The following is a 15,468-nucleotide window of genomic DNA, read 5'->3' as shown; positions in this document are numbered from 1 at the left end:
CCTTCATGTGTCACCAGCCTTCTGTGTCCCTTAAAGGGAATATTTTACAAAAAAAAATAAAACAAAACCCTTAGAGTACTCACCAAAGCTAACTATGAACCCAATACCAACTAATGTAGGTATTTTGAAAGTGAATTACTTTGTAATGTGTGTGTACTTAGTAACTCAATTGTGTCCAACTCTCTGGGACCCAATGGACTGTAGCCCGCCAGGCTCCTCTGTCCAAGGGGATTCTCTGGGCAAGAATGCTGGAGTGGGTTGCCACGCCCTCCTCCAGGGCATCTTCCCAACCCAGGGATCGAACCTGGGTCTCTCACATTGCAGGAGGATTCTTCACCATATGAGCCAGCAGGGATGCTGTGTGACATCTCATCACATGCAACTTATAAGAACCAACCAAAATAACTTATCAGTTCAACTTACTTCCATCAAAGCATTGCTGGTCATTAACTATTAATTGATATTAATTGTCAGGCAATTAATACAAATTACTAGAACGCCCTAAAATGGAAAGAATATGAAATGTAAAGTCAAAAAGACAACAGTTCTAACCCTAATGTCTGTCTTTAATTTACTCTGTCATCTTGCAGCATAGACTTCCGGGCAGTGGAGATAACTTTCTCAACTGTAAAATGAGGGACTAGAGCGGAGAAGTCCCCTAGGGTCTCTGAAGTGTTCATGTTGTCTGTTCTAGAAGGAAAACAGCAGATGAGACACATCTTCCATTTCGCTTGGTCAGAGTGCCCTCTAGTGGCGAACATGAAAATCGCCTAATTTGTAAACTATTTTTGCATCCATATAGGAGGAGATGGTTGGAGGGCATCACCAACTCAACCGACATAAGTTTGAGCAAACCCCAGGAGACGGTGAAGGACAGGGAAGCCTGGTGTGCTGCAGTCCATGGGGCTGCAAAGAGTCACACACGACTGAGCAACAAGGAGAATGTCAAACTCGGTGGTACCACGCCATCCTGACTAGGCCATGGCACCCGGACACTTGGTCAAGCACCCGTCTAGATGCTGACAGTATTTTTCAGATGTGATTCACATTTTGCCCATAGACTCTGAGTAAAGCAGATGAACCTCCATGACGTGGGCGGGCTTCATCCAGGCACTGGAAGCCTCAAGAGACAAAGACTGAGGGTCCCCGAAAGAGAAGGAACTCTGCTTCCAGCCTGGCTTTGGGGTCAGGACGGCAACACCTGCTCTTCTCTGGCTCGCCAGCCTGTGAGCCCACTCTGCAAAATCCCAAAGAAATGGTTCCTCTCCTGTAAAGCCAAGAGCACGATCACAGCCATTCTACAGATGTGAACACTGGGATATGAGGTCACACATGGCTCGTCCCAGGACGCCCAGCTGGCTGTAACTGGAGGAAGGGCCTTCCTTCCAACATACTCTCACATCACTCTAACTATTTTGGCTAAACTGCTGTCAGCCTGGAATGAAAAAAAAAATTCAAGGTTATCTCGTGCTTATATTTTCATTGGGGAGGACTGGGGCAGAGTAAGTAAAAAATAAGCAAGCAAGCAAAAAACAACGCAAAGCAAAGACTCGGAAGTGGGGACAGGGCACTTGGGGCCAACAAGACAGAAAGTGACAAAGAATGGGATGGAAAAATTGGTTCTAAGTTTTGTTTCTTTAAAGGGCTTCCCTGGTGATCTGCTGGTTAAGACTCAGCGTGTTTCCAGTGCAGAGGGCGCAGGTTCGATCCCTGGTCGGGGAACTAAGATCCCGCATGCCAAGCAACAGGGCCAAAAATAAATAACTAAATAAAACCTATCATATAGATGGCTTTGGACAGTATGGCCATTTGAAAAAAAAAAAAACAACAGTGTTGGTTCTTATACAACACAGTCGAGTTTTTATGTGATGGGTCAGTTAATTCTTCACCACAAAATTCCAACATGGAACAAATTATCTCTAGTCCATTCTTTCCCCCATAATTGAAGTCTGAGAATCACCAAACATTTACACCTTTCTCAGTTTTCCATCAGGGTCATCAAAAAGTAATTTTCATGATGACACAATTATTAGCGCTTTCAGGGACGGTCTCACCCCGTTTCCTGACAGGGGCTGCAAACTGGGAGCACCAGGAAAAACAGCATCCAAGTTCAAGGCAGAACCAGGGGCAGAAATGAGGATAGACAAACAGCCAAGCTCCTTTCCTGTGCAAACTTTCCTCGTGCGCGTACAGTTTTCTGTGCACGTGTTTTCAAAGGCCAACCTTTTCACCGTCTGTATCCTGCCTCTCGTGGCCTCTCCTCTCCTCTGCCTGCTTGAAGCAAACAACTTCCACGGAAATCCGCCACCCCTCGCTGCCCACCCCGCCAGCAGACAGAATCCCACAGCCTCCAGCGACCGCGCGCAGCTCAAGCCTGAAGTTCAGCCAAGTTCTGGGGCATCTCCACTGAGCCGGGCTCACCCAGAAGCCCACAGCCCTCCTAAGGCCTGCCCACCGCTGCTTAGTCACTTCAGTCGTGTCCATCTCTGTGCAACCTCCTCTCTCCATGGGGTTCTCCAGGCAAGAATGCTGGAATGGGGTTGCCATGCCCTCCTCCAGGGGATCTTCCCAACCCGGGGATCAAACCCGAGTCTCCTGCACTGCAGATTCTTTGCCACTGAGCCACCATGAAGGCCTGTCCAGGGCTGATCTAAACCTGGGAGGGAACTTCTGAACTGAGAACAACTTTACTGCACTAACTACATAATTACAGGCAGCTCACCAAAAGATTTTATTTTCAAAAATGCAGCCCTACCTGTTTAGAACCACCTTTTGAATGTTTTATGAACATGTAGCACTTTCACTCACTAGTCTTCTATCAAGCATGACTCTCCCAGATGTGTTGATGGTGGATCAGGTGACAAGGAAACCGTAACCGATCTCCTATTCTTGGAAGAGGATCCTTAATTACTGCCCTTCAGGTGTGAGCGAAGCACACAATTCATTTCTTGTCCATGAGCCGCTGGCCTAGGATGAAAAGACAGGTTTTTCCACCCCAGCTCATTTCAGCCACCACAGAGGCCCTTCGCTCCCTAACGTGCTAAGTCATTTCAGTTGTGTCCGACTCTTTGTGACCCCATGGATCAGGGCCCACCAGGCTCCTGTGTCTGCCATTTCCTCCTCCAGGGGATCTTCCCAATCCAGGGATCGAACCTGAGTCTCCTGCGCCTCCTGCATTGCAGGCAGATTCTTCACCATCTGAGCCACCAGGGAAAGCCAGAGAGCCCTTTATCACCCTCAAATACTTCATCAAACCTCCACATGAGGAATGATAAACAGCCAGGCCAGACCAGCCCAGCGCTCACTCAGACAGCAAGGTCAAAGGTGAAGTCAGCCCCAAGGTCAGGGTTCAGAGACAGACTTGACGGCCGCTCCCAATCCCAACACTTAGACCTTCACGCAACATGTTTTGTACTGGTTTTTTGTTTCCCCCAAAGGAAGATATATTCAATCACAGCTTCATTTCACCGCCCTGTGGAATACAGAAAGCCATACCATGACCTATAACATAATCTCTCAGTGCATCTGAAAAGCACTCCAAAGTTGAGAATTTAATAAGTCACTTCTGCTTGCATTTGGCCAATGGGCAGGACATGTTTTAATTATAGTCAGAAATCAAGTTACATCTGGCCCAATTTTCTACTACTCTGTGCAAAGAAAACAAGTTGGCAGAAAAGCAAGTCAGAAGGCACTAGATGATCCCGACACACCTTTTATCAGGGGCAGAAGTGAGACTAGTCCTTGTCACACAGACACTGGAAACAGCACCACTTCCACGAGGCCATGTGCCCAGAGCCGGGTAAAACTCCCTGGACAGCCCAGAGACAGTCACAACCAGCCTCCCTCCAGCAAGCGTGGGAAACGCGGTCCCCAGGAGCAACAGCACCCACATCACTCACTGCGGCAGGAACCGGTGAAGAGGTATGATGATGCCCACCTCCAGGATTAACGAAGAAAATGTCTGTACAAACACCTTGCATTTGTGCCTGACACATAGCAGGTGTTCAATAATTGTTCCCTTTTCTTCATGTCTGTTGGGAGTATAAAATCCTTGCCCCAGAGAAGAGAATTACTCATTTTCATTTCCAACAGGAAATGGATCTATTTATAAAGTGCAGTAAGTGCTTTCGGCTGCAAGTAACAGAAACCCCCAAGTCGAGCTGGCTTAAAACTGCAGAGGGGAAAAGAAAAAGAATTGCAGAGGGGATCTTGGCTCCCGTGACTGCAAGCCCAGAGAAAGGGCTGGAATCAGGAGGGGTGGGGGCTCAGATAAGATGACCAGGGACTGATTTCCATATGAAATTCAGAAGGTGTTGTATTCCTGATCCCAGGGAATTACAGTTTAAAAAACACACATATGTAAGAAAATGAGGAACAATTAATAATCTTCCTGCTTACAGAAATTTTCAAGTTATTTATAATTTTCTAGATCTATAAATACTGATGAGTTCTTAAGTTTGGAAAGAGCTACAATAAAGAGAAAGATAAGCAATGAAATGACAATGGACTGAGAGTTTTAATAGGAAAAAGAAACAGGCTTTTCCCATACTTTCTCTTATTTCTCTCTGCCACTTCTACAACTCAATCCCAAAGCACTCAGAGAATATGGAATGTAGAGATTAATATTTTTAATATTTCAAAAATAACTTACAGATCTGAAGTTCAGGTCAATTCACAGCAGATTACGAGAGGGTGTGGAGAGAAAGGAAGCCTCCTGTACTGTTGGTGGGAACGTAAATCGGTGCAGCCTCTGTGGAGGACAGTATGGAGGGTCCTTCAAAGGCTAACAGAACTACCAAATAACCCAGCAACCCCACTCCTGGGCATATATCCAGAAAGGAAACACTTTTAATTTAAAAAGATACAGGTACCCCAATGTTAAGGCAAAACTATTTACAACAGCCAAGCCATGAAAACAACCCAAGTACCTATCAATAAACAACTAGTTTAAGAAGATGTAGTTTGGGGGTGTGGAATGTTATTCAGCCATATAAGTGAGTGAGATACTGCCATTTATGCAACATGTATGGACCTAGAAATGATCACACTAAGCAAAGTCAGGTAAAGAAAGGCAAATATCACATGGTATCACTCATTTGTGGAATTAATATAACACACATGAATCTATATACAAAACTGGAACACATAAAGGAAAGAAACTTATGGTTTCCAAAAGGAGAAGGGGGGCATAAACTGGGACTATCAGATTAACATATACAAACTCTATACATAAAATAGATAAGCAACAATGATTTACTGTATAACACAGGGCTATTCAGTATCTTATAATAACCTATAATGGAAAATAATCTGAAAAACATATATGTACATATAACTGAATCAAGCTAACAGAAATTATAAATCAACTATACCTAAAATTTTAAGAGCACATTGGATTAACTGTTTCACCAAAAATCCAGTAGTTTCATGATTCAGTTTTATAAATAACTTTTAATGAGTATGAAAAATGATTCAGACATGAATTCAAATAGAATTTCTCTAGCCAAAGAAAAATGTGAAAGTTTCGATAGTTTTTTTTTTTTTTTAACTGAAAACCACCTCTTTGGATAGGAAGAGAGCAAAAGTTTATTCCTAAAATCTCTTGTTTCTTAATGGAAGTTGGCAAACTATTTGTGGAGGAAATTAGTCAACTTTATAAGTGCTACTGAATAAAACGGCTGAAATAAGCAAATTGCTATTCTAATCTCCCAGTTGGCACCCAAATCAAACTGTTTTCTTTCGTATGCCTGTTCCAACTTAAATCTACTTGATGAAACTCACATGTTTGCTGCAGCAAGTTCCAGCGGTAGATTTTATAGCATACACATGATTCTCAGCCTACTTTTAAAGCCCGATTCCATCAAACTCAAGATAAATCACTTTGAAGTTAGAAAGGCCCTCAAAACAAAGGGACGAATAATCTCAAAGCAAACAGAAATATTTCACAGAAATTAATTTTTCCCGTTCTCTGAATGCTTTTCTCACTTGACAAGACATTTTCCCCTCCATTAGAGCCAAACGGAACAATAAAAGCACATACCTAAAAACTTGAATCTGTCACCACTGGGATTACGCCACTAAAATGCGTCGGTTTACCCTCCCCCCCACCACACACACACTTATTTACTTTACTCAAAGACACAATCGTCATTAAGCTCATCCTTACATTTCTATCAAGATTTTTTTCAAGGAAAACAAAGCCAGCATCATGACTTCCAAGTTGCCACTGAAAGAAGAATCAAGAGGAAAGTCAGAGAAGAAGAATGGAATGCAGACAATACACATGTAGGACAGAATATGATTTTAAGCTCTAAATACAAACCAGAAGCCAGAGCCATCACATTTTTCCCGGGGTTGTTTCATTCTACCACCTTCCCTTTCTCCATCAAGCCTTCTATACCTGCATCACTCACTCCAAATCTGTAACCTTAGAGGCAAAACAAGCCAATGACCTCTGCCATCTTATCCTATCGGTCACCACGGCCAGTTGACAGCTCCCAGAAAATATCTTTCATCACCCCCACGTTGTGCCTTGCAAAACACAGACAAGTGTTAAATACCTGCTGAATTAAACTCAATAAGTAGACATCTTCGGATATTCTGCTTTAAAGATCATCATGAAAAATGGGCTATCTTTTGTTTGGATCCTGCTGTGAACCAATGAATTGTGAAAAAAAAATGCTAATGCAATCATCAGAGAAATTTAAACACAAACTGAAGAGTTGAGATTAAGAAACAACTGGTAACATTCATAAGTGTGATAAAGGCATTGTGATTATATTAAGAAATCCATCATTTAGAGAGAAGTACATAACTATTTACAGGGAGGGTATACGTCCAGGATTTGCCTCAAAATAATACAAAGCGGAGACGGAGGAGGGGGTGGGGATACAGATAAAGTAAGATAGGATATGATGATGATCACTGAAGCGGCCTAAACAGGAATTCATTGTATGCGTCCCTCTATTTTTGTATATGATCAACATATTTCACATAAGTAAAAGGCGCTTTTTTCTAGCTTAAGTGCTATTAGAGTACAGAGGTGGCAGCCAGGCTTTCTGCGTTCAAATTCAAAGCCTGGGCGGCTAGGGGACCTTGGGCAGGTCCCTCAACCTCTCTGTGCCCCGCTTTGCTCATCCCGCGTCCATCACAGCACCTACCTCAAAGCTTCGCTGAGAAGATGCAGTGAGTAACGCTCTATGCAACATCTGGCACGTCAAAAACACTTTACACATCTGCCATTGCGTTACCCCCACTGTCACTACTGTGACTGCTTTCTGTCTTATTATTACCTATCGAGCCAAACCAAGCTCAACGCTGAGAATACAGGGGAAGGGAAAGCCGTTTTTGTCTACTGAGGATGTTCTGGTCCAGCTGGGGATTCACGACACATAAGGAAGAGAGGAAGAAACAACACTGGAATAAACACATCCTCTGTACTCAGCACTAAAGTAAGTCTCTTTCCGGGAATTATCTCAGGAAAACCTGCAGGGCCGGTTTCGCAGCACGAAAAATGGAGGTGAGAGTAGGCTGCCAGATTCAAAGCCAGGCTCCTCTGACACGCGGACAGCTGACACATCCCATAACGAAGCAGAGTGCGGGGAACAGAAGCTGCAGCTTGGCCAAGAAGCGGGGGGCGAGGGGCCACCACGTACTTAGCAGGGAGGTCAGGGCCGGCTTCTCAGCAAGGGGGAGAGCCGTGCCTCCAAGGCCAGGGGCGGACAGAGACAGGAGACCCTGGAGCCAGGGAACGGGATGGACCGCCTAGGGTTGCCCTGAGGTTCCGACTCGGAAACAGTGAGCGAGGAGGAAGGGCAGGGGGCCGGGAGGACAGCGGCAGGGAAAACAGAAGGGGCTGATCAGAAAGGCAAAAAAGAAGAAGAAAGACTCCAAATCTGATAGAACCTGATTACCAGCTAGGTTAGCTTTTGCAAAAGTGGTCCTGCCCCGCACTAGGATAGCCTGGGATGCAAACTGAAAATGCAGATTCCCAGGCCCGCTCCCGGCCCTGGGAATGGAGCCCCGGAATCTGTTTTCCCGGGAGACAAACAGGGAATGTCAGAGGAGGAAGTCAAAGATGACCCAGAAGTGCCGAGGCTGAAAACACCCTCAGTTTTCAGCTTGCACCCAAATGCCCCATCACTTCCTCGGCCCCTCCTCATTACGTCACCCTGTGGCCAGACCACCTTCCCTGAACACTGCTCATCTCCTGCCCACCTCTGCCAAGGCGCCCAGAGCAGCTTCCGCTGCTGAGTGAGGGGATCTAACTCCCCTGGACGCCTCGGCCCCTCTAATCCAGGCCCCCAGCAGCTCCCCGTCTCCCCAGGGTGAGGTTTCAAGCTGTCCCGGAGGAGAGCAACGGAAGCAAGTAATCACAGCTTTACACCAAGGCCTGGGGCAAGGGGCATGGAGAGAAGAGGGGGCATCCTCCAAGCCCGGCCGGCAGGGCAGATCAGTTCTCATACATCTGTTGCTGTTGCTGTTTAGCCCCTAAGTCGTGTCTGACTCTTTGTGACCCGGTGGATTGTAGCCCTCCAGGCTCCTCTGTCCATGGGATTCTCCAGGCAGGAATACTGGAGTGAGTTGCCATTTCCTCCTCCCCCTGGGGATCTTTCCAACCCAGGAATCAAACCCACATCTCCTGCATCGGCAAGTGGATTCTCTACCACTAGCCACCAGGGAAGCCCTACAGTCACCTGCAAAACCCCTCCCAGTTCAGACTCCTGAACCAGAGAGCAACTATACACGGTTCTGGGGCGAAGCCTCCCCGCCCTTCTGCTTCAGGCTCCTCGATGCCCACCGCAAGGGTGTTTCACCAGTGCGGTGACGCTAGGGGAGGCTAGGAGTTGACCTCTGCCACCCCCAACACACATTTACCACAGGCCAAGGCATGGATCAGCTTTTGATGACCCCCAGGCTCACCTTGCTCCCTACCACTTTGAAGGCCCTATTCAATCTTCTCTCCTCTTGACAATACCCCCTCTTTCTTCCCTGCCCACCGCCTCTCCATCTCCTCCATGAAAAATTAGCTCAAGATCTTCAAAGCATCATCAGGTGGCAAAGAATGTCTCAGCTATGTCGGACAGAATCCCCACCACTGACACCCCAAGACCCTAGAGTGAGCCTGAAGTCTCGTTTTCTGCATCGGCCCTTTTTTTATCAAGTGCCTCCTGGGTCTCTAAGTGTCAAGGATTATTCACCATGTTTCTCCACAGCCCCCAAGGCTGTGTGAGGAGGGAGAGGGCTCTCTGGACGTACAGACCGGGAAGAAAGCCAACTTGGGGCCTCTCACTTCATCCAGGGTAGGAATCCAGCCAGGTTGGCCTGACCGATCCCCCATCCAGAAACCCAGGGAGACCCCCGGGTGCACAAGATTGAACCCTTCACCAGCCACCAGTCTCCTCTTCCAAGTGCTCCTGGTGAAGTCACGAGCCCCAAGGGCGCTGGGGCCAAATGCAGGCAGTCTTTCTGTCTCCTAGGGTGCCTGGTATCCAGGAATCACGTAATATGCAAAAATGCTCCATCGGTTGACATACCATCGTCTTCATAAAATGTACATTTTTCTCTCTGCTTCCCTCTGAAGTTTATCCCACAAGTCAAATAAGTGTTTCTGTTAACCAGTTTGTCAAGAAGTTTTCTGTTTTGAGTGTTGTTTTGTTTTTACAACCACACAATAATATTTTTGTCATTGTTTATCTGTCATTTCAAGTTCACTGAGATGGCTGCAAGTTCACTGAGATGGCTAGCTGCTCCGTTTAACTCTCTCTACTACACTTTTTCTTATCAGAGGTAACCGATATTTATCTAAGGAAATTAACCAAGGTTCTTGGCCTCGGAAAATAAAATAGGCTTAAAGGAAAGTAGAACATAGGTGAGAAATAATTTATATGAAAACGGGGGGAATGATGGGAGGTGGAAAGAATATTTTATTAGCTTTATGACCCAGAAAAAGAAAAAAGTTAAGTTTCATAGGAGCGTGTCTGTGCTGAAATTCTCCCACTCTGGCCAGTTTGGATTTATTATCGGATTATTTTAATTCCAAATAATTTTCAAGTAGGTGACAGTTTAGGGGATGAAGCTCAATGAATCTGTTATACAAAACCGTCAAGTTACTTGAACACTTGATGCCTCCTCGCAGCTAAAAACCATTTCTCCTGGAAAGCGTGGCAGCCGGTTTTACAAAATACATGGCTGTACACGTCTGCGTATCTGGGGAAGCGATCAAGGCCCAAGGCTGCCTTTGATGGACAAAGTGGTATTGCATTGTTGTTAGACCTTTTTTAATGCACAGTGTACACCGCCTTTTACAATATTTAAAATGTGCCAAAGAACAAAACCTTCACCCAGCGGGCATTTACAATCTAGGGGCGCAGATGGAAAGTGCCAAGGAAAACTGAGGGCCCTAGAAAACTGAAAGGCCTGCTCATCAGTTGAGTTTTCAGACCTGCTGGAACCATCTCCAGCAAATAGACTCGGGAGCATCAGATACCTGTCAGCATTGCTCTCACTTAGAGATGAGAACTGTGACCACTTGCTTTGCTGTAATTTCTTGTGGGCCAAACATCTGACGACGTGACTGGGCAGGAAAAAGAAATAGCAGAGGTGGGTGGGAAGGAAAGCCTTTCATTGTACAGTTTGCCTTGGACAGTCTCCTTCTAGACAGCCATGGCCTCTTGAAGCTTGTTTAATCAAGAAAAGGAACCCCTTTTAGATTACTGTAGTTAAATTTATATTGGTTTTTTTTTTTTTTTCGCCCCACCAGGCAGCATGCAATATCCCGACCAGGGATCAAACCTGTGCCTCCTGCACTGGAAGCATGGAAACCAGGAAAGTCCTGAATTTATACTGGAAGAAAAAAATCTATTGAAAAAGCTTAGGAGAGCTCCTGAAGGTTACAGGGGAACCACAGTGGGCCAAGCAGAAGTGGGTGAGTGTTTAGGAAGAAGGGTGTCCAGGAGTGCCTTGGGGGAGGCACAGAGGCTGGTGGATCTGGGGTGAAGCTCAGCACCGCCCCATCACCTGTCTGACATCGGGTAAGACTCGTACTTTCTCTGAATTTTAGCCTCTTATAAAACGGAGATAAGAAGAAACTCGCTGAGTTTCTGTTAAGATTAAACTGTTGTTGTTGTTTACTTGCTAAGTCATGTCCGACTCTTTGCGACCCCCTGGACTGCAGCACACCAGGCTTCCCTGTCCTTCATCATCTCCAGGAGTCTGCTCAAACTCATGTCCATCAAGTCGGTGGTGCCATCCAACCGTCTCATCCTCTGCCGCCCCCTTCTCCTCCTGCCTTCAATCTTTCCCAGCATCAGGGTCTTTTCCAATGAGCTGGCTCTTCGCATGTGATGGCCACAGTATTGAAAAATTAAATATGATAATGTATATACATGGGCTACTTTCAAATCTACCATATATCCAGGGGACAGTAAATAATAGCTTTTCTAAAGGTCATTCTTAAAATAGCAAAAGGGCCTGCTGGGTCTGGAAGGACACAAGAACTGCATGGGGTTGACCCTGCCGGGCCATTTCACTCCAGCCCTCGGGTGTGCGGGGTGTGGGTGGCAGACACCCCAGGCCGGAGCCAGACAAGCCGAGGGGGCCGGGAGGGAAGGGGGCATGAGGAAGGCCGGGCAGAGGTCCAGCTGCCTCTGGACACTGGCCCCGCGTCCAGGACTGTGAGCGACACAAACCCATCAGCTCTCCTCACTTCCGCTCCCACTGCGTGAAGGGCCACCCCGGGGAGGACACGCCGAGGCCAGGGGGCCAGTCTGGATCCAGTCTCCTAACCTCCAGGTCTGAGCCCCAGGTCCCCCCCACTACTCGCCTAACTCACTCCCAGACCCCTTGAGGCAGAGCTGGGGGTCCAGTCCGACCAGGACAAGGATAGGGGTGCTGCCTGGGAGAACAGGGCCCCCTCCCGCTGAGCAGGGCCTGCGAGGAGCCCAGCACCCCCACTGCCAGCCTCGCCCTGGAGACCCAGCCGCCTGCCAGGCCCCCTGCAAGCCCTCCTCCCAGCCCGGGCCCAGCACCTGCGGTATCAAAGCCAAGAACACAGAAATGCATGAAGCTGCGATCCCTGACCTTTCAAGCCAGGGTCTGGAACACCCTCCGTTATCTTCAGAGTGGCGGATGAAAATACCCCAGGCAGCAGCGGCAAGAGAACTGCCGTCTTCTGAACGGGCGAGCCGTCGCGGGGCCCCGGCGTGAACCACACTGGCGTCATGCATTCACTGCGCTTCATAGAAAAGCACCTGCGGCTCCCGCCTCGTCAGACGGAAAGGAAAACGAAGCCGTGACCCGCATTCCGTGAAGTTCCGACGGTTACACCAGGGCACCCAGCCTCGGGAGGGTCCTAACCCAGCCTCGGTGTACAATCCAGAAGCGAAATAAGCGTCGTTACACCCTATTGGATTAGCATCGGGGGAGCAGGGCCGCGCCGCCATCAGAACCGTGAGCAGAAAACACACTTCAGCTCAACTGTTTGCACGTCCAGTTTCAAGGTGACTTTGAACATCTCAAAAACCATGGCTGGAATCAGCCAAATTCCACTCATCCAACAGCTTGGTATTCCATCAGCCTCCTTGGAAACCAAGCACGAAAAATTCAGTCCTTTGCAAGATACAAGATATGTATATACTAATAATAGATCGTTATGTAAAAATGAGCAGACCGACCAAAAAATAAAAATAAAAAAGGTTCAGTTCAGTTCAGTCGCTCAGTCTGTCTGACTCTTTGCGACCCCATGGACTGCAGCACGCCAGGCCTCCCTGTCCTGTAGCTTAAGTGACTACATTTGTTTTTTTAATTTCATGAATTTTATTTTTTTTTTACTCCAACACAACAGGGTCTGGTCTGAGCCCCACAGCTGCTAAATTCAGAGCAGGAATGAGAACCCTATCCCAACTAGAGCTCTGACACCACACCCAGCCTTATCACCTGGCAAAGGCTTACATACACCAGCAGCGTGCTCAGGCATTCCAAAGCCTTCCACGGAGGACAGAGAGGGAAAGGGTACTATGTAATGAACCTCCTCATGGGTAAGACTCTAACGATAGGGACAAGCAGTAAAAAAAATAAAATAATCAGAAAGTGAGACGCATAAGCCCAAGCAGTTTATCACGGACACAGAATATCATGATCGAAATAAAATTAATCTGGAGTTCTCAGATTTTCTTCACTGCAGGACAAGAACACACCTCTGAAACAGAATAATGAGGGAAAATGCAAAATCATTTTATCATCACTATTTTAAATATCGATTGGGGTTTTACTTTAAGTATCGATTTCTGTGTATTCAGAGCTTCAATTTTCTTCTACCAAATATGCACTGCTCCAAATGAAAACTGTTCATACATGCAAAGAAGGTGGCCTTTTCCCTGGAGCTCCCAAAATTGAGGTATTATGTGTTTTTACTCACAAACCTGGCAAGTATATTTCCCTGTGAGAACTCATCAAAGGATGAACCCTGTGATCAGCATTCAAAGGTTCACCAAGCAAGGAACCTCACTGGTGTTTCAGACTCTCCCGGACACAATTAAAGCACTCAGTCAGTAAGGACTGAGGTCTTCTCCTAGATTGCGGAGCAGTTTTGGAAGCCAGTGTTTTCTAGGTTGGCCCGAAAAATTGTCAGAGGGTTTTCTTTGCTTTGACTCAACTCACAAGCTTCCAAGGATGCAGACACCATTTCAAAGCTGTGGTGGTGAGTGCTCTCCTACCTTAAGAAGACAAGACAGTCCTTTTTTCTTCCTTCATTATTTCAGGTGTATATGGTACCCAGACCAGGAGCAAAATTTCAATGATCACAGCAGACAGCAAAAGTGAGCTAGGGCTACAATGAAAATTCAATAGCTTGACCTGAGTTCTCAATCCAGCCAGTTCAATACTGGCCTTAGAGGTGGACAAAGACACCCTCTGGAATTCTCCACTTGCCCTCCAAAAGAGTTTTGATGGATGTAAAAACCTAGTTTTCATGAGAATCTCTTTCATGAAGACTTATCTTTCTTTTCCAGGCAAGAATACTAGAGTAGTTTTTCATGTTCTCCTCCAGGGGATCTTCCCAACCGAGGGATCAAACCCACGTCCCTTATGTCTCCTGCTTTGGCAGGCAGTTCTTTACCACTAGTGCCTCCTGGAAAGACCCCAAGAGATTACCCAGTTTAAAACTTTCACAGCTTTTCTGAAATTCTGATAACCTGTTCTACTTTCATCCTATCTCATGTACTAGAGAAAAGTGAGTTTCCCAGAGGGAAAAAAACTTCACCATTTTCTAAATAAGGTTTTCCATGACTCAGGCTAAATGACATCATGCCTCTACTTTTAAAAAACTATACAATATGCATTTTATTCTTTATAATGTACATTTGTGAATCCATGCGTGACTAATGCCTCATGAAATTATTTATTATCTTCCAAATTCACCCAGGAATTCTGAAGACTGTTCGGACAGGCCTGCAAAGTAAAAAAGACGTTGAAGTCGAACATTGGTGGCTAAGGCTGCTACAAGGCAGCCAGACATGGAAGTAAAGGTTTTGATCGTTTCGTATATCCTAATATATTGTTTGTTGTTATTCAGTTGCTAAGTCATGTCCGACTCTTTGCAACCCCATAGACTGCGGCCCACGAGGCTCCTCTGTTCATGGGATTCTCTAGGCAAGAATATTGGAGCGGGTTGCCATTCCTTTCTCCAGGGGATCTTCCCAACCCAGGGACCCAACCCGCATCACCCGCATTGTAGGCAGATTCTTTACCACTGAGCCCCGAGGGAAGCCCTATCCTAATAGATACAGAAATACAAACACAACTTTTCCAATGTTTTCTTTCCAGGATATGCACATACAACTTGTCTATTAATAAATGTGACGTCTTCTTCTGTCCTCCTAAAACACACTAACTTTGCAGCAACACTTTTAATGTATTTCAGGTCCTGAATTGTGGCTGCTGACTTGGGTGACCCAACGTGGCAACCTGCACGATCGGGTCCCGTGGCTGCACATTAACAATAAAGTTCATTATTTCCAATTATGATCTCACTTCACACCCTTTCCTCTCAAATTCTTTCCCCTCCCTTGACAACAAAAATATTCAGTGATGGTAGTTTTCCCTCTTGCTTTTCAAACAGCTGAAGAAACCAGTTTCTCTGTGGTTTTCCTCAATTCTCCAATTTATTTTCTCTTGAACTGAAATATAATTAACATGCCCTCTGACTTATTTTTTAAAATATGTACCCCAAGTCTTATTTTCTAAAGCAGAGTTGTAACTCAAACAAATTTAAAATAGGCTGTTAACTATAATCATCATTAGATTATATGTTTTATAATATTTTGCCAAAATTATGCCTTTTCAGGCACTGCCAAAACCAAAAAGTGGTTAGGGGGCCCCCCAGTGTGGGGGGTGACAGCAGAGGTGTTTATAGAGAAGAGGGGAAGCAAAGTAATTATTTATTTGGCTGTATCTTAAATGTTTGGTTTA

The 15,468-nt window shown here is 46.0% G+C and overlaps 1 protein-coding gene across 5 annotated transcripts in view; it reads right to left on the bottom strand.

The window, feature by feature from the left end:
- The window catches only part of STOX2 (storkhead box 2), a 195,440-nt gene that overhangs the window by 165,369 nt on the left and 14,603 nt on the right, over positions 1-15,468 (bottom strand). The window contains exon 1 of one of the 5 annotated variants that reach the window (XM_065947584.1): positions 4,652-4,703. The exons of the other annotated variants lie outside the window; for them this stretch is intronic. The gene's annotated coding sequence lies outside the window, so the exon portion shown is untranslated. Of the gene's footprint in view, positions 1-4,651; positions 4,704-15,468 lie in introns of those variants that run through there. 5 annotated transcript variants of the gene reach the window in all.

This window comes from Muntiacus reevesi, chromosome 10, assembly GCF_963930625.1.
Source record: "Muntiacus reevesi chromosome 10, mMunRee1.1, whole genome shotgun sequence".
NCBI lineage: Eukaryota > Metazoa > Chordata > Mammalia > Artiodactyla > Cervidae > Muntiacus > Muntiacus reevesi.
Note: the sequence above shows the minus strand (reverse complement) of the source record. Positions and strands in the feature narration are given on the sequence as shown.